This window comes from Ciconia boyciana, chromosome 7 (assembly GCF_034638445.1).
Source record: "Ciconia boyciana chromosome 7, ASM3463844v1, whole genome shotgun sequence".
In the NCBI taxonomy this organism is placed as follows: Eukaryota; Metazoa; Chordata; class Aves; order Ciconiiformes; family Ciconiidae; genus Ciconia; species Ciconia boyciana.
This window is the reverse complement of record NC_132940.1, coordinates 14,364,825-14,388,806: the sequence shown is the minus strand read 5'-3', so window position 1 is coordinate 14,388,806 and position 23,982 is coordinate 14,364,825. Positions and strand designations below refer to the sequence as shown.

At 37.6% G+C, this 23,982-nt stretch overlaps 2 long non-coding RNA genes across 3 annotated transcripts; both read right to left on the bottom strand.

The window, feature by feature from the left end:
* Positions 1 to 727: 727 nt before the first annotated feature.
* On the bottom strand, positions 728 to 3,841 carry LOC140654512 (uncharacterized). Of its 2 annotated transcripts, XR_012043431.1 has the most exons (6): positions 3,752 to 3,841; positions 3,511 to 3,654; positions 2,548 to 2,636; positions 2,222 to 2,389; positions 1,646 to 1,873; positions 728 to 809 (listed from the first exon to the last, which is right to left on the bottom strand). It is a non-coding gene; the product is annotated as an uncharacterized lncRNA (long non-coding RNA). The 2 variants fall into 2 exon arrangements; XR_012043430.1 differs by lacking the exon at positions 728 to 809 and having other exon boundaries at positions 1,562 to 1,873.
* Positions 3,842 to 4,807: 966 nt separating this feature from the next.
* Positions 4,808 to 21,660, bottom strand: LOC140653803 (uncharacterized). The gene is made up of 3 exons (XR_012043227.1): positions 21,593 to 21,660; positions 7,025 to 7,185; positions 4,808 to 5,058 (listed from the first exon to the last, which is right to left on the bottom strand). It is a non-coding gene; the product is annotated as an uncharacterized lncRNA (long non-coding RNA).
* Positions 21,661 to 23,982: the final 2,322 nt, after the last annotated feature.

Here is a 23,982-nt window from a genome sequence, read left to right as displayed (position 1 = left end):
AGTGAAATTTATATCGAGCTAGGATCTTGCATCATACTCAGGTGCACTTTGCTACATTTTTTGTATAGACAGCAATATTGACAGAGGAAGTGTAATGATTCTCAATTTCACTCATGGTATGCCAGGTAAAGAGGCTGTCTCCTGGCCAGCTGCTCACAGTCCTAGAGCAATTATAACAGTTCATAATGATCAATAATTGATGTATTTCAAACTGTTCTTAGTGCCATTTAGCAGTTAGGAAATATTTCCAGGTTGTTTCAGGGATTTCAGATAGACCCATTTAATTCTGGGTTGCTGCTAGAGATTTCAGCATATCCCGTGCTCAGATGTAGTACTTCTAGTGGAGATGATGAAAACATTCCACTTTAAAATATGATATTTCTGCATTTTGGATATGACTGGGTAATCTGAACCACATTAAAGTACAATGTATGTTTTATACAGAATTTGATTGACTTGCTTGTCTCAAGAAGAGTAAATATTTATACATCTTTTGAAATCTTTTCATGGACAATGAAGAAAATGGTTGTTCCAAACTGCAGGATGAAAAATGAGAAAAAAAATTATGAAATAAAATAACAGAAAGGTCAAATTTAAATGTATCTAAAAGAAGTCAAAATAAACTTTTAGCAACCATTTATGGCTACTGGATGTAAGTGATAAAGATAGCAAAGCATAGGATACATTGGTAGATGCTAGAGAATAATTTTTCTCTCTAAATACTCACCTGTACGCAACTGGAATTACACTCGTTTCCTGACACAGCATCCTGAGCATCATCCTGAGTAGATATAGCAAACAGCTTCTATCTAAAGTTTAATCAAAAGCATGCTATGTATTACCAAGGCTTAAACATCTGGGAATATCTGCTGTCTCCTGTATGCTGTATCACAAATTTTATTCCAGGAGCTTACAGGGCACTGGAGAAGTCACCTGAAAGTGGAGCCAACATTTGCTGCATGCAGCTACAGTATTTCTATGGACCTTAGTGGGCACATCTGCTTGCAAAGAAGCCAGCTGCTGCTGGCTGCATTGCTTAGAAACCTGGTAGCTGAGACTTTCTGGAGGTGGGAGCGTGGGTGAAGAAATCATGTTGGTAGCTTTATCTACAATTCGAGCTAATGCTACACGCTGAGACTCCCTATGAAGGATCTTGTGAAGACACATTGGCTGATGGTGGTAAAACAGTTGAACTGGAAGGCAGTAAAAAAGTACAGGGCATTACTATCTTGCCCAACTTCCAGAGAGTTTTAATGACCTTCTGCAGCGGTTAAAAACTCTTATTGTAGACCTAGGCAAAGAACCCCATTAGTGTTTGGAAAGAATATCTGTCCTTGAAATATGTTTTCATTTTGTTTGACAAATGTAATCTTCCTGCACTGCTTTGTTGTAATGCACAAGTGAAACTGGTGAAGCAGAAGGCGGCTCTTTTCATTTGGAAACATGGAAAAAATTTCAGCTGAAAAAAAATAGTCATTCAGACGGCATAGTCAAAACCCATATTCAAAGGACAAATAAAACCAAGAAACAGAAAAGGTTAAAATGGAGTTAAAACCTAGCAGGAAGATTCAGCATCTCTACCTTTAGGACGTGTATTAAATATATATGATATTCAAATGCATTTTTTTTAAAGGCTCATACTAACTGTATGTGGGGAATAATTTTTTTTTTTTTTTTTTAGAGTGGAAGCATTTGTAAACAAAATCCCAGACTCAGCAGAAACATCCATCTGGATCCCATGCTGCACAAAGCAGAAGCTGGATGTTCATGGTTGTGTAGGTTTGTGCAGAACAGAAGACAATGCCAGACAGCAATTGTGTTCCTGAATTCGCCTTCTCAAATTGGGCATTTGCTTCTAAACACAATTGTCAAGCTGTAATAAAAGGAGAAAAATAAGAGCTTTTAAACAATGCAGTACAGCCATGTAAAGATTTTCTTTTACTTATAGAACCTTGCCCTCAAATCCTCCCAGGTAAGGAAAAGAAACCAGGACACTAGGAGTTTCTAGCTGCTTCTCAGAATAACCAGTTGTGTAATTTTTCTACCATGCAAGCCATTTTTTAATTTGTGCCTCTGTTCCCCAAGTTGTAACATTCTTACATAACATTTGTGACAGATCTGATGGGTTTCATTAGCTTTGTGTTCTCATGTGCTGAAAAGTTTAGAGAGTTAGACTTGAACAACAGAGAAAAGGCACAAGAGCAACAAGCTCTAACCATACCCAGCAAGAACAGGATGCAGCAGTAAATGGAGCTCTTCCATGACCATGAAGAAGTACAGACCAATTAAAAGGAAATTATAACTTCAAACTGAGCTACACTCATTCTTTGCACATCTCTTGCAATGGAAAGAATGAGTGTAGCTTGGGACCTTGCCATTCTGTCACCCTCTAGGAAGAAAAAAAAAAAAAGGCACAAAATTATGTAAAGGTAAGCCAAATATCAGGTGCAGGACTGAGAAAGAGCACAGTGATATTTTTTCAGAAAGGCACTTGTAGCAGAGGAGAAGCCAGACTACAGTTCATTCGCTTTGCCTTGTGCTGCTCACTTCCATGGCTTGTAACGGTAGAAGAATTCATTCCACCAGGCACACATCCTAGTACATGCAACTTCTCACAATATCCTCACTGCAGCCACCTGAGGAATAAGTAACAACTTACTTGAACATGGAACAATTGTAAATTAACATATAGTAGCCAAGCACAGCAGTAACACACTAATAACTATCTGTTTCCCTGCCCCAGTTACTGAATTCCTGAGGGCAACCAAAATAGCTTACAGCTGACGGAGGTCTGAAGGCTGCATATGAATCATTCCCTGTCTCTTGAGCATCCTGAGTCATCTTCATTGTGAACAAAACAATGTTATTTATTTATTGCCCATCACTGTAGCATCTGGGTGCCGTGCAGAGTTTAAAATCAATATGCTGGCAGGCAGAGCAGTACAGCACAGGCTCTAGACTATGTCAGATGGTTGTTAGATGTCATTGTTGTTAGCACCAGCTTTTTTTGCTTTGTTTTGTCTTTTCCTTCTGCTGCTGTCACTCTGGCAGTTGCAGTAAGTTGCTGAATTTGTCCTTGCTTTCCCATTGTTTGAGATTCTGGATGAAGTCAGTGACTATGCAGAGCTGAGAGCTCAAACTTTGCAGATAAGCAGAAAGCAAGAGCTGGGGAAAATGGTATGGGATTTGTTGGTAGCATAGCTCCAAATGCTGTCATCTACCATTTTTATATCATCAAAGCCAGTTTCTAATTTCTTTTGTTTCTAGGTGTGTCATTCACATGTATTTTAATGGGAACTGAGTTTTCAGACTGATTTACAAAGCATTTACCTTTCACCAGATAATCCTGTTATGCATTTAGTCATTCACATGATTATGCGAGTAGTTAGAGAGCTGCTTTTTCTCTAAACAAATCCTTCTGCATTTCCTTTGGCAATGCTTCTCTCCTACGTAAACAAAGCAAGCCATGTAGAGAACATTTTACTTACTAAAAAAGGGAACACACCATACCAAGAATGACTTTCAGGACTTTTTCGCAATTTGACATCTTATTAATTTTTATTTGTTGGATTTAAGCTTCTCAGCCTTCAGATTTCAAGTCAGTTGAGATATATACTTCAAGGTAGAGGTGTCTTTAAAAAACGTACTAAATATCTGCAAAAAACAGGCAGCAAAGAACAATAGGACAGTAACCTTTACAATATTTCTAATGGTTTTTGCTTCTAGCAAGTCTGAAACTTAATAATCTCACCAGCTTTCAGTAGCTCACATACTTGGGGTATCTGAATTTTGGAGTCCTCTGCATGAATATTTATGATTTGTTTCCAGAACCGCTCAATCCTGCTGAGTTTAATGGAAATCCGTAAGTATTACATTCAAACATGTCAACAGATATCCCAGTTAATCACACATGCACACATTAAAAAATTCAATACACTCCAGACTGGAGGATACTCAAAAAATTTGGACATAAAGTCATCCAGTCCTCAGAAGAGACACTGACAACCCACAAATATGAGACCATTGGAAATGCTGTATATGCGAGTAATGATTCCCCACATCGAAAATGCAAGAAATCTTACTGACTATTCTCTGTGATTTTGAAGTCTGGAAATCAACCAACTACTTAAAACTGTTGAGCAAAACCAAAATTTCAACAACAAAAGAAAGAATCCTGTGAGATTCACAATGGGAATTTTTTGCATTTTTTTCTTTTAATTTTCTTTTCTCCTTACTTCCTTGCTTTAAACAGCATGGGCCTTATTCTCATATGATTTATTACAAAAACCTAAGAGCCAAAGTGTTATTCTGGTTATCTTGGTTAAGAGCTTTAAAAGGGCACCCAGAAAAATCACAGCTGGAGGCACCCTGAAATTCCTGTGGAGAAATGGCAGCAATTTGGAAACGGACTGCATTGGCAGATAGCTCCATTAAATCTCTAATTTCTGTTCCCCCATGAATACATCATTGTTTTACTTCTCCCACAGAGGGGAGTACAGGGCCCTAGTTGAGGGATTTATTTGTTTTAACAATGGCTTCTGTCCTCATTTAATTACATTAGCACACAAAATGTACTATCACCTGAAGCAACTGTCACCCTATCTGTTGGTCCTAAAGGCAATATAGGGATAAGTGGTTGGAAATAAATAACTGGTTGGAAATAAATTTTTCTGTAACAAGCTATTAGGCAAGGACATGAGAAATGGGGATTCTCAAGAATACAGTTTCATTATACCGTCTTTCCCATCCTTTCATCAATGTGTCTCACATGAAGGTAAAACAATACATAGAGAACACATCACCTGAATATAATTTCAGAAGATCCTTCTGACTTACAACCAGCTGTTTCACACAGTGAGTTCTCACTTATTGTCAGGCATCAAAGCAAGGGTGACCCTAATGCCAGATGAGTAATGTCAGCAAGAAAAGCTTTGTCAGTAAGTCAAAAAATTAAGCCATTCAAACTTCCATCAAGGTAGATGTGGGGGGGAGGAATTATCTGATCTGCTTAAGGTGCAACCACTCCATGTTTCTGCACTCCAAAGGTTGCCTAAGAAACTGGGGGAAATGGAACAAATTAGAAAGCATGGTAACAGAATATGTATGTAAAGAAAGAATAAGCTACATTTTCCTTAATGATTCCCACCAACTCTTATCAGCATTCCCTTTCTACACACAGCAGAGCATTGTTCCTCTGCACATCTCCATCCACCAGCTCCCTCCTTCCTATCCAGGTGCTTGCAGCTTGGACCAGCAGTGACCAACACAGTTCAAGGGCTTCTCTGCAGCTGGGGATCCAGCTGGCAGAGGGTTGCATGGATTGCTGCTACCACATCATCCAGTTTCAAAGTTCATTAAGGAGCTGTGCAGACACAAAATCTCTAGAATATTCTCATTTCTACTGCTCTCTCAGAAGAGAGCAAGAGATAATGGGAGAGAGAGACCCATATCTCTTGGGCTGAAGTGGGTCTAAATCAGTCCTCCCCCAGTCCAAAAAAAAAAAAAGGAATCAAAGATGCTTAGGGTCCTTCTGCAGAATCTGACCATTTCAAAATGACTGCTTCATCATCTCCTTCAGCCTCTGTAGTGCTCCAAGGGAACATTATCCTCAAAATCCAAGTACATTAGATGATGCCACCAGAGGACTGTGCCTGGGCATGTGCAGCTCACCATGGCTATGCCTTGCTGTCAGCCGTTCACACTGTAACCCATACGACACAGCTGTAGTAAGGTTTAAGGTCAGTCCCTGAAACCTACCATGAAGACAGGATCCAAAAAGAGCCAGCCATCCTGGGCAAACTTCAGTTCCTTGCATGTGGTGGATGGATCAACAGAGACAGAGGAAAAGCTCAGGATGAGTACCTAATATCTGAGCCCCAGTAAGGAATTACGTCCCAGACGTCCTCTCATCCAGACCTCTCTCTGCAAGGGCTGCCCTCCGTGCTCCTACAAAGTCAACCATCACCTGCCGTTCAAGCTAGAGGCAAGAATTTACACAGCCAATTTCTTTGCAGCCTTTCAGCTATGATTCAATGCTTCCTAAATGAGACATATGCCCAATAAATGCCTGATACTTTGGACCAAACAACAACTGGCCAGGAAGCTTTCTGACAACAGTTCATGGTCACAATTCAATTTAAAGGCAATCTTGCAATGGAAGTTTAACCTATAGCTATGCTTTGTCCTTCTCAATAGGAGGAAGGCTGAATTCTCTCCCATTCAAGCCACTAGCAAAATTCAGAAGAAATCTGAGAGATTATATATTATTTACTGGAGTGTCATTTTTCTTCTCTTTAATCCACCTTGAATTTTTTCTTGACTATTTTTACATCATATTTTGAGTATAAAAACACCACAGTGCACAGAAAAAAATTTACAGATACTGCAATTTAAATTTTTCTATTAAATTACTATAGTTTCAGAGCTATATCACATTCTATTATATACACAGTAGCAGACAAAAATTGAACCCAGTGATTCTGTGTAGTCTTCAGCCACCTAGAAAAAGTAGTAGGTGACTTGAACCAACAATTCAAAATTTATTTCCGTTCCGTTTCAAGTTCAGGTTAAGGAAGCCTCCTATTAGGGTCATCACAAAGTAAATTTTATTCTTTCTGAGAAAAGAACTTTCTGTGCATGTTAAAATATGCCAAACCTCTAGTAACTCATACATCTTGTTCTCGCAGTTTGAGGAAATTTTTCCTTACTGTCATTTAGGAATGTGTTTTCTTTCAATTGTTTAATTATATTCAGAGGAACCACATTTTGGCAATTTTAATTCCCTGGTTGCTCAAGTAATTTCTTATAGGGCATACCAAAGGAGAGGAAAAAATAAAAATTTTAAAAAGCGCAGGACACACCATTACCTGACAGAAATTAATGCATAGAAAAGGGAAATAATTGCTGCTGCGCATGTGTATAAGTTAACTCAACCAAAGGCACAGACAGGGAAGTTAATGTAATGAGACATTATTAAAAAAGGCAGTTGGTCCTCAAAAGCTTACAAACAGTTGGCAGCTCTTACTGATCTGAGGTGAATCTTCAAATGAAGCTTTACTGGGCAGTTTCTCGGTGAAAAATTTCCAAGGGCCAGAGAAGGTAAGGCTTTTATGCCAATTTGTGAAGATAAACCAACAATCGGCCAGAAGAGTAATTTTCCAATCATATGAAACATGCTAAAGTATCCTAAGAAGAGACAAAGAGGCAAAACAATTGTATTATTTTGCAGAACAATATTTTAATGTTTTGAGTTGATCTAAAATTTTCAGTTTCATTTTCATCTATTTATACTTGGTAATAGATTCTATTCCTCGTAACTGACAGAAGCAAATCTAGAATTTCCATTTCAAAAATGTTAAAAAGGTGGCAAGCAGCTACATTTCAAACTGTGAGTGCCACTGGATTTTTAATTGCATGTAAATAAATGCAAAAATACCTCATTATCTGCACCTCTGAATAGAGCGTGCAGTTTCTGGGGTTGCATATGTATGGTAACTGCACACGGAAATGATCAAAGAGCTCAACAGCTCTAAGGGAGGGTGCTCAATTACTCAGTGAAAAAGTGCGATGTAAATTGGGCTGCATGAGCCCCATGTGCCAAGAGCTTGGCTCAGACCACATCTCCTGTTCAGGCACTGTTTGTACTGAAACATAATTAGTTTGTTATATTGTTCATCTTCTAAACACTGTGTGTCCGTTACGGAGTTATGCCCTCTACACTCAATGTTCTCTTATCTGTTGTGCTCTTGTTCTTTATTACCGTGTCCTGAGCACTCTATTCCATCTGTCAACACCAAATATTATTTGTGTTATGTAAACCATAAAAGCAGGTTCAGTCCTTTCTGCATTCACTGTCTGTATTCACCCCGTGATCCATGGATCCACTCAGAAGTGAATTACTACTGAATAGGTTAGTGGTTTGTGCTGTAGCACATCTGGATGGATATCTATCTCAGTATGTAATTTGCAAACATACATGATGATAAGTTATGTAAGATACTTTTTTTAAAAAGGAATTTACAGGAAGGGTATTTGAATGAAAAAATTTGAATATAAACAAACTATTTATATTTTACCCATTAGTGGACAAACAAAAAAAATTAAGTATATGGTGCTGGAAGTGTTTTATACATAGAATTTTAGTATTTTGTTATTATAGGATATCACTTTAAATTGCTTGGAAAGTTTAAATCTTTTTTTTTTAAAAGAAATTCACTGAGTAATTTCAAAATTATTGTCCTTTGCTTTACTTTCATATCAAAAAGACAAGTTTGACATAGTAACACATTAAAAACTTGATGCACAGCTTAGTAATGTGAAAGAAAGCATGCTTAGGAGTTTGTAATTCTTCTTTATCTTTAATACTATAGATCTGAAGGTGCCCGATCACCTAAAACAAAACCTCAGCAAACAAAATAGAGTAGCGGGTATAGAGAAAAAGTAATATAAGGTCACATTTCCACTTGATTTATTCAGACTATCTTTAAAGTCACTTGACTTTCAGTTAACAAGAGTAGGCAGTGTATAGTCACTTAATTTTGCATAGAAACTGAGTAGATTAGCATTGGCAGTATTTGATCATGAAATCAAATGATGAAATAACATTAGCCTTTGTTATGTGTTCTTAAAGAAGCATAGTGGAAAAACAGGTAGTTTAGCAACAATGCAAATGCTGCCAGACAAGAACCCAGGTAAGAATTTCAACAGTGCATCATCAGCTTTTGTAATACAAGGACTGTGTGATCTGGGAAGAGTAGCTAGTAGTAGAAAGAAACAGTCAGTAAAGGTATATATCCCTATATAAGACTGTTCTGCAGCATATGTTTAGACATCTGCAAATAAAAGCCAAACAGTCATGAGAAGTTGCTGCGAGGATATTTATGAAGTTTGCCTGGAGCTGGTTCCTCAGTAATTGAGGTGACAAAGGCAACTCAGAAAGCAATGAAAAAGGCAATGAGTGCATTTAAAAAGTGTATTAAAATTAAAATGATTAATTAAAAACCTGAGGCTTCCCTGTACATTTCCTAATTTGGTCAGAAGAATTTATAATAAAAGGCAATCTTCTGTATTACCATTCCCTGGCAGTTAAAGGTTACAAATAACACTGTGATACTGTTGTCCATCCTCTGCTTCATTTTTCATTATTATTTCAGTTGAAACACACACGTCATTACTATATGCAGTAATAATAAAAAGATGTCTCTAAATTGTAAGATAAGTTTCCCTTTAATAGAAAAATTCCATCTTCAACTCTAGCAAACCACACTACAAAGGCCAGCTGCCCTGCAGCACCCTCTCCAGCCAGTCAGCATGTCTTGCTCCTACTCATGCTCGGTGGTTATTGATTAAGCTTTTTATTTTTTTTTTATCTGACAAAAAGACCACTCCAGCACTCAGCAGGCATCCCCCCCAAAACACTTCTGTTAGGAGAAAGGGACCGAGCTTCGCTTTTTGTGCTAATCTTCTTCCACCTCTGCATCACTGCATCCAGGTTGCTCAAAGATCAGCGTGCGCCAGGTCTCCCACGGGCAGAGGCTGCTACACCGCACCACCAAGCCCTTCCTCAGGGCTGGTTCCCCAAATTCTGGCACTACCTTGGCACAAGTGAGTACAGCAAACCAGTGCTGACTACTACAGTGGCCAGAGAATGAGACACAGCCAAGCTGAATATACCCGAGACGCCTGCAAAGATAGCTGCCAGAAGAAAAAAAATAAATCTACAGCTGAGGATCCAGAAGAGGACGTGTACTAACAGTATCCTGTGACTCCCAGTACTACTAGGACCAGTATTGTATATCTGACAGGATGCCTACAGCATTATACTGCACTGCCAGCCACTCTCAATCTATGAGGACTTCTCCGTCACGAGTACCAACTCACAGTCAAACTTTTCAATTTGGACAGACCTTCGAAAGGAATTAAATCCAGAGACTATACAAGATGAACAATTACAGATTTCTTGGCTATTCACACTATTCTGCATCCAGGAATTCTCTGTAGGAATAGATGATTTAAAACAGTGTTTTCATAAATAACACTGAACACAACAAGGAAAGCAAAACAAAACCACAAGATGGATAGAAATTCTTTGCTAGCTTAAAAATGCATGTGTCCCAGATTGGTTGGTTAAAGCTTCTTTTTCTTAGCTTCTGGTGTATTTTTAAATGACAAAGCATCGGTCTTTTTGTGTTATAAGCAGGATTGTCAGCAGGAGAAGCCAACCTCAGATTCATTCTTTTAATCAGTTTTAGACAGAGTACATTTCTGTAGCATGTTCTAACAGCTTTGAGTACAGCTGGCTAAATGCCAGGATGCTTGCTAATGAAAATTAATTTCATACTGTATTCTGTACTTATAGCATCATTTCACTTGGAGAAAATATTTTCAATGAAGGTATCAACTTCTACAGAATCTTTTCAAGCACAGTTTCAGCAACTGCATTTCAGTGGTCTGTTGTTTTTCTTTCTTGACTTGAGGAGATACGATCTCTCCTAGCTTTCAGTGCTGGACTATGGGACCTGCAATAACTCTCCAAGTGCTCAGACCATTTTTTCCAGAAAGGCATACCTTCAACCCAAATGGGCTAAGCAAATTTTGGACATAAATTTCTTTAGCTGCACCAACTCATGCAGCACCTACTCCTAATCATGCCAGAGCAGAAAAGCAGTGCAAATGCAGAGAGCTGAGCAGCATAGTTGGGGCTGCACCAAACCATTATAGAATCAGTCTAGTGAAGAAGCTAAAGGTGAGTTTATACTTTATTTCAGATCCAGCCAGGCCGGTAAGAGAGAGAACTACCCCAGCTGCCTGTTGAGGCAGTGGGTTCTGCAGTGGGGCAGAAGCTTGCCTCCAGCTTGCCTCCATGATTAGTGTCAAGCAAAATCAGCAATGGTTAGAGTTATCTTGGCATGTTCGCTTTAATAAGATAAGAGAGCAATTACATTACCTGCTTGACTGACAGAGAAGTCGAATCAAGAATGAAGAGTTAGGGGCCAGAGAGTTCTTTCATTGGCACAGCTGGACCAAGAAAAGAAGATTATCTTATGCAGGAGTAAAGATGCCCTTGATCCTTCAGCATTCTTCCTTTTGAGTTAGACAGATCATAAATCTCATTTAAGCTTAACATTTACAACTTTACCACTATTCAAACTGAAGTCTGAAATCCGCTGCCTGAAGTCAAGCAGTAGGCTGCACGTGTATCACAAGTGGAACTAGGGTTCAACAAGCAGATGAGGCTGTGTCAGCCCTGGAAATTGCATTTGTTCTACCCGTGACAAATATGGAATTAGTGAAGTAGCAATGGACAACCCAACCATATAAATATATTACAAATATTTATGTGTGCACAGTTATTATTTTGATAACACTTTTTTAATCATAAAGATCCTTTTTAAAAATGCCTTTCTGGCCAACTTTCAAACTCTGTTGTATGGTAAATGATTCATCATTTCTTTTTATCAACTATATTAATTTTAATTTATTTTTATAAATACCTCTCTAATATATTGCTAACCTACTACTTAGCCGGTAATAAGAGAACACTGTGCTCTGTAGCCCTGTCCCACAGAGTAAAATGAACTTTAAATATGAAAAAAGTTGAAAATAGTGAATGTGAGCCAAGAAAAGTATTGCTGCTATGGCGAGAAATACAGACATATCCTTTTGCTTTTTAAAATCCTTTTTCTCACACTTAAAATATATTGGAAAATGGAATATGCTAAACTAATGAAGAATTCACAGAGAGAGGCCAAATGAAAGCAACAATTCTTTCTATTCCCAGAAGGGACTGGGTATGAGACAAAACTGGATGTAGAAATAAATTTAGGTGGGACATACAGCAGGAGAATTTATATGAATTTAAAACAAAGTTTGGGGGTAGAGTGTATTTTCAAAAAGAGGAAGAATAATTTATCTTCTCATTTATTCTTTGCTAAGAATTAGGGTAATCAGAGTAATAACTACACATTTTTACTAGAAGCAAAGAATAGGTATTGTGTGCAAAAGGGATAACGTCCTGGAGACTTTTGTACCATGGGTGACAGCATTAAAAAAAGATTGCCCAAGCCTGTGGTTGCAAAGCAAACTTCCAAAATGCAAATAATAACGTGGACCTGAAGCAATGATTCAGGACCAGTTCCTCATATCAGTCTCAGTAGAGAAATTGTTTCTTTCTTACTGAGTAAAACATACATAAAAGGAGAGGAACAACCCCTTTGTGTTTGTCTGTCCTGCCTACTGTGACTGGAATCCCACGATGGTGTCAAGAGTAGATGGAGCTCAGTTTGTTTGGAGCAGGAGAGTACAGTTTGTTTTGTTATTTCAAAGTTGGTGCATGGCCAGAGCAGTAGAAAATTGCATTGTCCCTACCTGTCATGTGTTTATACTGAGTCTAGGACTAGGGATCAGGTGATTTTTGGCCTAATACCTCAAATCACAAAAGCATAACCCTTTTAATTCAGTTGGTGACTGGTACCTTTTATCACGGCAAGTGAGTGTCCATCTTCGCTTGAAAATTTAAGTGATTAACATAGTTTTAAGCATATTTCAAAATGGCAGAAATAAGATGGAGTGCTATGATGGTTATGGAAAGAAGCCACTGACTGGATGCAAAAAAGGGCATCACGCCATCATTCCAAAATATTAGCATAAAACCTACACAGCAATGACATATAATTCAAGCCATGTGAAATCACAGGAACAAACCACAATAGATCATACACCATATAAAAAACTTCAAACCATTCTATTGGCTTCATCACCACTCAGAAAAACATAGCTGACTCTCTTAGAATTGCTTAATCTAACTGTCACATCCCTGAAGATGTAGCCACAGACATCAACATGTGCTGGCAACTCTTAGACAATATAAGCTTCCCAAGAGTACTGAATCCATAACCTTGGTACTGACACGTGGCAAAACATGGGTTACCACATCTCTGCTCTTATTTTGTAAGCCGTGCTAATTAGATGAAACTACTTTGTGTACACAAAGCCTTTTTACCTCACACCATTGTTTTACTGGGTAGGCAGCTCCTCAGATTGATTACCTGTGGTTACACTGCCTGAAACAGGGGGTACTCCTTCCTTTTTGCCTGTAACAGATCCCAAGTATACTCCTGGTATTATTAACATTGTGCCTGCTAACAACCACAAAGGAGGACAGCATTTGCAGGATGAGTAAGGACAGTGGAAAATGACCAAGTTGTTTACTGTTGTATCTCAACAAAGACTTGTTGGCTCTATTTTGGTTGTAAAAAAAAAAAAAAAAAAAGAGAGAGTTGCCTGATCCAAACATGAGATGTCACTATTTTATTTTATGCACAAGCTGTGGATGCCAGCAAATCAAAGAGGTTTGCATGACCCCAGCCAGAACTACCATCTGATCAGAGCAGCCTAGTCCTCCTGGACAACTTACTTCCCAACACTTGGCACAAAGACAACAAAAGATAAGGATTTTACACACCACATTTTAGCCATGTTAACAAGTCTTTTAAGTAACAGATTCAGCTTCCACCTGCAAATGATATTCTGGAAATGGAACAGGTGCAGTTTTACCACTTTATAATGTCTCTGGGAGAAGGACGATAATAGAGACAGTTGCTTTGTGCAGATGCCACTTCCTGTAATAGAAGGACAATGATGGGATGGTAATCACTAGGCTAATGTATGTTCCATGAAGTCCATCAACAGCTAAACAGCTGCCAGCACAGGCATCTTTAGGAGGCACTGCACTGGTTTCTGGAATGGGCGCTAACATCCACACATAGCTTTATTAACAAATGGAGCTACATAGAAACTGTGGCGTGAATTCAACTGAGAACACTGTCCTCAGAGTAACATGAAATATTATGTACTTCAGCTTTCTAGCAATATCATTCAGCATTTCTTATTCTTTCCTCACCTTTGCAGTTGATTCTTTAAATCTCTGGACAATTTGCCTGTCTAGGTACAAATCAGATTACATCTCACTTCCACGTTACATTCCTATCCCCTATCCAAAGGAAAATATTCATCTCTAATTCAAAACCACAAATATTTCTTTTAGCATTTAAAACTTTTAGGGAAACAGCTGCCTTTGATGCCTAAAAATTCATGTCATATAACACAGTGCCCACCTTTTCCCAACAGAGACAATTGTTGTCTGAAAAGAAACCCTGCAAAACTGACACTTAGAAAATTCCAAATAATATTAACTTCTGCTGCTACTGGGTCAATGAGTTGCAGAAAAACAATGCTTGCTTAAGGTCATAAACTTCAGCACGATCCCAGCAATCAGCCCGGGAGGCACTGTGACTCAGAGATGCGCCTATGCCTCAAATCACCTCTTTGGCTTCCTTTTGCTCAGGCATGTGGCCATTTACTTTTAGCCCATCACTATCATCCTGCGTTTTCTCAGCTCTTTGATCCGTAAATTGAAAGACAGGGGTCAATTCAGCTTACATCCCTGAAAGGCAGCCATGTTCTTTAACCCATACATCATCACCTTATTAAAAGATTTAATAGTATAAAAACTAAATCTTATCAAGAGCCCACTGAATTTAACAAGACTATAGCTATTGGTTTATCTGGATCTTGGGTGCAGCTCCGAGATCTGTGGAACTCCCCAGTATACCAACTCAGTACTACATGTGGGAGACTATAAAGTCAGTGCAATTACTGCGGGGTCCAGAAACCAATGAGTAAGTCTTTTCAGGAGGGAGCAACGCTATGGGAGCTGTTCCACAACCCAGGGTGGGATTGGTTCTGTAAGGCTGATAGAGGTTAAACACACTAAAAACTTCACTTGCTCATTAAAATAAGCATCTGTGACTGGGAATGCTCACAGCAAGTAGAAAAATCATGCATCCTTACCACACAGATACTTTTCAGAGCGATTGAAAAATTATGGAGTCCATACTCTTTCTACTTCTACCCTTACACAGCAGTACTCTACAATGCTTTCCCATGTCTGGGAAAATCCATACCTACTATAGCAACAGACACATATCTTGTGATTCTTGCTGTCCTCACAGACTTTCTTTCTTTTGTCTCTGACAAAAGGCTTTTTTTGACCAATGTGAATGACAATTTAAATGGTCCAGTCAGATGATTTGCCACCATTTCCATTTCTGTCCTCATACCAATTAATGAAAACAGGTGGTGTTCCTTCTCAGAGGTTCATACAATTTTTCTGTTTCCCAGTGTAAGCTAGGCAGTAGGTTATGTAACACGAATTAATCTTTCAGAAGTGCAACTTTCAATACAGTCAGAGACTTGAAACTACAAGATAAGGATGCCAGATCAAACTATAAGTTACTACACAGCTTTAGTGAGCTGTACACAGATTAGATCTATGCACAGGCAACCATAAGTAATTTGAAGCTGGATCCATTTCCCTATTTTGTAAGCCTAGAAGATCTTTTCAAGAATTGTAATCTGACTTTGTAAATAATTTAAAAAAAAAGTCCACCTTCTTGCTTCATTAAAAACATTTTGACACAGTTGTTCATACTAAAATATAAATAGTATTCTCATGGCATATTAGACATTAAAGCTAGCATTAAAGTCTCCAACCAAAATGTCTGCATTCCCAACGGATTAAACTACATTATGTTGCACAGTCTTTGTAATGAAATTGTATTGAGTAATTCTACTGTTTGCCAGTTATCAGCATTTCTTATAAGCATGTTGTTTGCATCTACTGAAACTCCCTCAGTGTAGACTATACCATGTAGCCAGGCATCTCCACCTGAAATTCCAGTTAGAAAAAATAAAATAAAAAAGAGTTTACAGATCTGGATTCTGACAGACTGAGGACAGAAGCTGTGGGGACTCCATGGAAAGTTTTCAACCAGCTGCTTTCTTTCTCAGACCAAGGAAGTTCCAAATCTCCATTTCCCGTTGTCAGTGGGTCACTCCTGCCGTTATTTCAATGAACATATCCTACATGACTATTGGAAATACTGCATGCCAGGTTTCCTAAGTAATTCCTGAAGCCTCATTCTCATTTCTTCCTCAGTCCCTCCCTTTTCTCCACACAGTAAGGGAAGTGCTTAGCCTCTTTTGGGTTATGATTCATGTTTATATTATTGCATATTGCAATAACTTTTTTCTTTTTTCTAAATATAGTGGCTCCTTGAAGCCATAGTAAAAATATACCTCATCACTGGTCTAAAGCATTCCCCACAAAAGCTAAGTGTGGTCTCTTATGGTCTCTCACAACTTCCTACTACTACTTCATTTTGCCATCACGTTCATTAATGACTCAACAATTATTTCTGTGGCACTCCTTGAATTGTGTCCTCTCCCCTCTTTTCTTCTTCAAAATGTCTCATTCTCTGCAAATTTTAGAGACTACATTTCCCCCTCCTTGACACTTTTGATGCCATGGACAATGGAAAAAATCTTTTATGGAAGCTTTGTCACCACTTGTATTTCATAGCTTGATCTTCTCCTGTTTCTGCTCTTCCTTTTGTTCCATCAGTTCTTCTTTCCATAGTTCTTTCTCATTTCAGTCCCTTTCAATTTGAGACCTTGGCAAATCATTCAAACTTCAAGCTGGTATCTTCTCTTCCCACCTCCTGTCCCGCCCCCACCCCAATTCTGCACTAACAGTAACAGCAGAATAAAGCAACTAGGTAACGTGCTAATGTTAAGAATATAATTACAAGCCATGAAGAGGTTTCGGTTGGCTTTCTTCCCGGTTTTTAACAGTAAATCAGTACATTTCAATTATGAAATTAATATATAGGCTGTTTTTAAGAGAAGTGCTTAGCTAAAATAAAACCATAGCCACAAGGATATTAACACAACAATTTGACTATGCACAACATATTTGTTATTCACAAAATTGTCATACCATAAAAAATGCAGTGGATGAATAAATACAAGAAATTCTAATATCTTCTGTATGGTAACACAGGTACTAGGAATTATTTGATCATTATGTATAATAAAAGTATAATGTATTAAACACCTTTATTTTTCTTTCCAAAGATTACTTTTTTCTGTAAACTGTTGGAAAACTGACTTAGACTACAAAATGAAGACCAGCATCATATTAAGATGAAAGCACAGAGCCTTCTTAGTTGTATAAGTATTAACTTATTTTACGACAGTGCTTTGAAACTTCAGTTTTGGCAGAGCTCTCCGACTACTTCAATACCAATAAATAAAACAGGTCAGGGAAGAGGATTAAGCCCTCACCCACGAACACTCATACTCTTGTATTCCTAGCATGCCCCCTGACAGAGTTTTGACCTTCACAAATTAGCACCTTCCCAGACAGTGCATGAGTGCAAGACCAGCCACAGCCCACCTCTGGGACCACTCCCAATATGCAGTTTGGGTGCTGCCACCCTGTTTTGAGAAGGAAGTCAAATTAAAAACATGGCATGATCTGTGCCACTCCAGTTGGTTTCAGAGAATGGCCTAATTTTCCTTCTTGGAAAGATAGTCTGTTGCGGTAGGTAAGATACATGCACACACCAAGAGATCGCTAGGGGAGTTTACAACTTCAATACACAAACCTCAGAATTAATTAGAAAGAAGAAGTATAACCCTGTATTTTAATGATCTCCTACTTTCTGGTCCAATGTTTTAATGGCAGAACCATCTTCTTTGATTTGTCTAATACTTTCCACTGCTTGCAACTCTGCCAATGTACAAGATTTTCCAATTTTTGTTTGACTCAGGCTTTTATACATTTTATGTATTTCTACATGCCTATACACACACATATGCATGTATTTCCATTATATGTAAGATATTAATTCTTGATCCTACCAAGCACAAATCAAAAAAACAATCCATGAGATCAAGGTCATTGCAAAACGTCATTGAAATAAATAGAGGTACGATACCTAGAACTAAGTCTCATATTTGGTGTGATGTAGATTCAGCTGCGAGGGTTTGATTTTGTTTTCTGTGCTACTGAAATACAAATAAAACAAAGTCCTGGAAAGAACTTCATCTCATTTGATTGTATCTGTAATTAATACATTTTTAACATTTAACATTTTTCAACATTAACGAGGACATCTTAGGTAAAAAAAGACAGGGAATACATAATCAGAAGTCTCAACAGCTCTCCTCGTATGAGATGAGCTGTAATTAAAGAATGTTTTGTATAAACTGAACTAAATTTATAGAGCAATATTCTATTGCCAAGACTTTGATATAAAAGGTATGGCTTTGAATTCGCCATCAGCCATTACCTTGCATATCTGCACAAGGAGAAACTCGGTCATTAAGATCTATTTGATCTGGTTTTGTAGGAAATTATTAAAATATGAATTTCTGTGGTTTTTAATCCACTCTAGGACATATCATTCTTTAGATATGGCCCAGTTATTACCATGCCTGCCTTACAGCATTCCTTTATATGTAATTTTTTTTAAGGTCACCAACCTTATATCATATAATTATTTTAACATGTGGTATCATTGTGGAAATTTTGCTAGGAAAAATAACTGTATAGGACTGCCTTCCTCTATAGCAGCAGAGGGAAGTACATTTAGCAGAAGCCATGACTTTTAAACAGAAATGCATAGCAATGGACATTTAACAAAACTAATTATTAATTATTTAGCAGCAAGGGACTACCAAACAGAGTATGTGAATTTACACTATCTAATAGAGAATTATCAAGGTTTCATATTTAGCATTACTGTAAAAAAAATTTATAAAAATAACTTATTTTTTTGGTTCACTGGCTAAAACAAGAGAAACAAAAGCTATTTTTCAGAATCAGTCTGATGATAAAAACAAATTATTTTGAGGTTAATCAAAACATTTAATTCTGTCCAAAGTGTTTCTTTTTCTTGCATTTAAGCCACTATTAAGCTTTGCAGTTTTTCAGATAGTATGTCATTTCAAAAATCAATAAATAATGAAACATTTTGACACATCTTAGCTAGGGTTTCTTCCCACACACACTCTGAAGAAAACTATTCATAACATGCAACCCCAAACTGTAAATAACTGTGAATCATACAAAACTGTGACAATTCAAAGAATCTGGGAAATTCCTGATAGGGCTGGAAGGTTAAACGGTGACATGGGTTTATTAACAGTGGAGAGTTTCAGAGAGAAACTTCTAAATTGAAGGAAATAGAGAAATTCTTAGGAGCAGTGACCTGTGCCCATGTCTCCCACTACCAGGTGGTACCTTAACCACTAAACTATAATTTATGCTTCCTTGCTACATTAATCTCAATTTTTTTTTTTCCAAAAAGTAGCTCATCTTTATAGAAAAACTAACTTTCTTAGAACTTTTTCCGGTGAAGCTGTTGGTTCAATTCCCTTTAGTCAAGAGAAAGAACTAAATCTAGACTTATTTTTTTACTAGCTGCTTGGCGCTGTCCTAAAGTACCTTTTTGGTATCAGCAGTAGCAGGATGCACTATACATACTCAGAAGAGGCAAGTCAGTAATTCAAATAAATAGCACTTGCATGCTGTTTTTAAGTAGTTGGCATTACAGAACAGCACTTTGTTGCAATCCTGCACAATCTTTTCATGCAGGATATTTTCAAACAAAGACTGTTATTAAGAAAGCCTCAGAATTTACGCTAGCTTTCGTCAGTTGAGAACTTCACCTATATAGCTAGTTTATGTTTCATGATCTAATAATAATAGCCTTAAATTAAGTCAGAAGCAGGTTAAAGTGAAATATCAGACTGTACACAGAATATATTTATTACCACAGATTGGAAGTCTAGACAGCAGTAAAGATAGATTAAAATAGTACCTCTCTCAAAGAATAAAAATAACAGTGTGGTCATAAAACCTATGCAAGCAAGGAACAAGAGTCTCTGAACAAGTTACAGAAGGCAGCAAAAAAGTAACGAAAATAAAGAATTGCAACTATATTCTCTTCTCAAGCAAAATTGCCACTTAAATCAGGGGAAACTTTAGGGAAAAACTTGAAGTACTGGAACAAACCGAGTACGTATTTATGAAAAGCTCTTTGAGAAAGCAAGAAGAAATTATTTGCTGTTTTCAAGGTACCAACAAAATCCTTACACAAAATTGTTTTGAAAGCTCAAATTACTTTTTTTTTTCCTCTTTACACAGTTTGCATAAGGACTTAGCAAAATGAAGGCCATAATGACTAATTAAGTGAAGATGGAAGAATAAAAACAGGCCTCAAAAACCTCTTCTTCCTCAGTCTAAATAGTATTTTAAAATAAGGACTCACATCTGAATTCAAGTGTAAAGGTAATTCAAGGTAAATTGAGGTAAATTCAAGGTAAAGTGAGGGCATTCCCTTGAAGCAGAGCTTTAAAATAAATTTGGCCCTGAAAAAGGGTTGTGAAAGTAAATTGAGTATTTCTGTGGAATCCAGGCTGCTGCATTGTGAGTGCAGGGACAGCAGGCAGTCGGTGCTGGGACACTTCTCCAGCTCTACACCCAAGTCATCCCCATGGCTCAGTAGCCTCAGATAACCCGTCTCATCATTACTAGGTGGAGGCAAAGCAAAGGTTTCCATCCATCTTTTGAGGAAAGTGACTGTTATCAAGCTGTGCCAGAAGTAGAGAATTAACTCTAGGCAGTTACATATTCACCCCTACTTTAAGCCGCTCCCCCAGCTAGGCCTGCAGCAGGAGATCTCATCTCATCCCCAGACTAGCCAGCTGTGCTTCTTTCAGTCTCCATGCTAGAAATTTCAAGTTTTTAGGCTGTGCAGACTATAAAAAGCAAACTGTTTGCCATACATGGCTAAGGGAGTCTACAGAAAGGGGCACTCTCCTCCCTCCTTTTATTTTCTTGATTCACAGGCAACTCCAGTGATGACTAACACCATTATTTAGATTCTGTCCTAAAGAGTACAGTTATTTACATTGCTCTTTATCCACTCACTCCAACAATAGTCATGGTAGAATTCCCACTTTAATACAGACAGACAAATGCCCTGCATGTTGTCTCTCTTCTTCCTTTTTGGCTTGACTTTCAAGAGAATCACTAGGGTCTTAAGACTGCAAAAGGACAGGCCAGCACAATAATTTGTTGTTAATAGTTTTGTTCCAAATTCCTATTCTTGACACAAAGCAGCAAAATGAAATCTAGATGCCTGGCACTGATTTTCTATTGAATACCCAGGAAACCTAACAAAGAAAAATGTAATTCTATGATATCTTGCTGACCTCTCCATATGTCTTCCCCAAGATTGAACCATTGCCACAAACCTCAGTAAATCCAAAGCTAAATAACTGCAACCAATAATAAATTCAGGCAATGAAAGGGGACCTTTCCCTGTAAATTCAACACATACAGATATGAAAATAGGGGATTTACGTTTATGCGTATATTAAAGAAAAAGCAAAAGAGAAAATTCTGCAAGAGTAAAGCAAGGTGGTTAGGATATGTAATTCAGAGAATCCACCTCTAACTTGCTGCTGCTCATAGCCTAACATCAAAACAAGCTCCAACTTTTATTTTACACATGGCACAGTTATCTTGTGTAACTAACCTCTGTAAGGCATCATAAATATAAAGAGATGAGTAAGGCACACCAGTACTTTAGTAAGGTACATGAAGTGAAAGTTTCAAGAACAGCCAATGCCAAAGAGAATAAAAAGATTTCAACATCATCCCTAAGTCTTCAAGGCATACCTTGAATGAACTGTCCGATGTGCAGCACTTGACTCTTACAGGATCTCAGTGTGATGAAACCATGATTCTTCATCTGCTTCAATAAGTCATTTTTTTATTGAAGTCTTTCCTACTTTTCCATTAAAATCCCCATGGAAAAAAACTGTAAAAGTGTTTAAAAACTCACTTATCTTCAAGCTATTAAAATTAGTTCCTTATATGCCTGAGGTTAAACATGTACAAAATATTTGCAGGATTAGAGATTTAGAGAACCGCTGGGTAGCTATAAAAATTGTTTTAGCACTTAGTGAAAAATGAGCTTTAACAAGGTGAAAAGGAACAATCTAGATAATGGCTTGCTTTTTTGAAATAAGAGATGATAGTTCCCACTATCAGGCAACGATCTGATTTTTGAGAGCATGGGCTTGACATTCTAAATCTGCATCATAAAGCCTCACTGCTACAGCTGAGAATTTACTTTCAGTTCTTTTCCATTCCCATGCTTTTTAAAAAGAAACAATTCTTACTTTACTGAAATGGCTACAATATAAAAACAAAAATGTTTATCTATTAGACCATGTTACCAGCAAGTCATTTTTTGTCTTTTAATTTTTCCATGGAGCTGCAGTTTGATGGAGGCAGAATTTTTCTCCTGGGACATTTCAGGAGTATCAGTGGAAAGAATTACTGAATTCTTCAATGACTTAATAAATACTTTGTGAATTCAGTTTTTAAATGGTGACCTGTCCAAACCATCTGCTCCAGCTGAGACAAATGGCATCTTCTTGGGCTAGTTATGAACTTTCAAAATTACACTTGAACTCCATTAGAATCACCCAATATCTGAGCTGTAAAATTCATAGTCTCATTTTCATTACTTACCACGAACAAACCTTTCATCAATCCATTACATTAAATGGATACAGCTCACATGTGGAGATATTTTAATCACAAACGGTTGTGAAACAATATACACAGTACATAAGTCCATAAATGAATAAGAGGTATTTGTACCAATTTAAAAAAATTAAATATCTGATAGCTTTGTATAGACACATATATTACACAAGTATAGCTACAATTGAAACACACTTCTCTAGTCAATGCTTAAAAAACAAACAAACAAAAACCCCCCAGTCAAGTATTTGTCTATGGAGATAGTTAAAACAATTGAGGATATTGGCCCAAGCTAGTCTCCCACCTAGCACCTCCTGACCTGCAATAGCAGGCTGGGTGAGCATTTCTTATCTGCCTCCTTGCAAAGACACCACAGCTTAAACAACCTTCAGCTGAAATTTAAAGGCTGATGAAGGGAAGTTTAAGCAAAGCCAACTAAATTTGCACACCAGCAGGTGAGAAGCTTTCACACAATCCCCTTGCTGAGGTCCAGTTAATAAGTGTGGTGATCTTCATCTGGTCATTTTAGACCATGGCAGGTGCTTCTAAGCAATTGCTTTTTGTAGTTCCCCTTTACAAACTTGCACCAAAATACTGTAACTACAGCAATTATAATTTATACATTCTATTTTTCCAGTGCAAGTCTGCAGATAAACATTTAGTTCAGATTAACCTTTTCCAGTCCTTGTCCACTTTAGTTTAGCACATTCAAAAACTAAACTATTATAGAATCAGATAGTATACACAAACTTAGCCCAAAATAAGATGTATGAATAATAACTGAATACATTAATCTAGTAAAATTATTTAGGAGGACAATTACAGACTTGTAAGACAGTGATGATGTTGAGAACAGCAAAACCAGCAACTGCTTCAAGATACCACCCTACCCCTTCTTCAGCCATTAATCTCCTTCTCTTGGAGTTCATCATCCCCACTGAAGATCTGACAGACAAGGAGTGTTCACACAAAGCACCCTTCTTCAGTACAGCCAGTGAAATTAGATAGCTTAAGCTGATCATCTGTTCCACTCTCAGCTATTGCTGCAGCAATCCTGCTTCTCCGGGTCACTTGGACAAATTTTAAGCTTTGCATATCATTCTTGCAAAAAGTCATTCTACACTGTAATGGTACAAAGCAAACCACATATTGACTAAGCTACTGCATCCATAGCTAGCACTAACTAGATACAAAGCTAAGTATTAATAGGTATTAATATGTTCACTGTCCAAGATAAGACACGTACTAGGATCACTGCCTGGTCAGCAAACACTGCCAGGTGGGGAAGGACAGGACACTGACTTTCCTTGGGACAGGCTGGTCCTCTGGGTTGCAGAATCATTGTTCTCATTCTCTGCTTTCTTCCTAAAAGGAAGAAAGCAGAGAATTCTTCCTTTCTTCTTAAAAATAAATTTTATTGCATTTTCATGTCACATCTTTTCCTCTTGAATCCCTGACCTGCTATCTAAGATATCTCCAAAATTACACTTACAGATTTTTACTTTTCTTTGTGT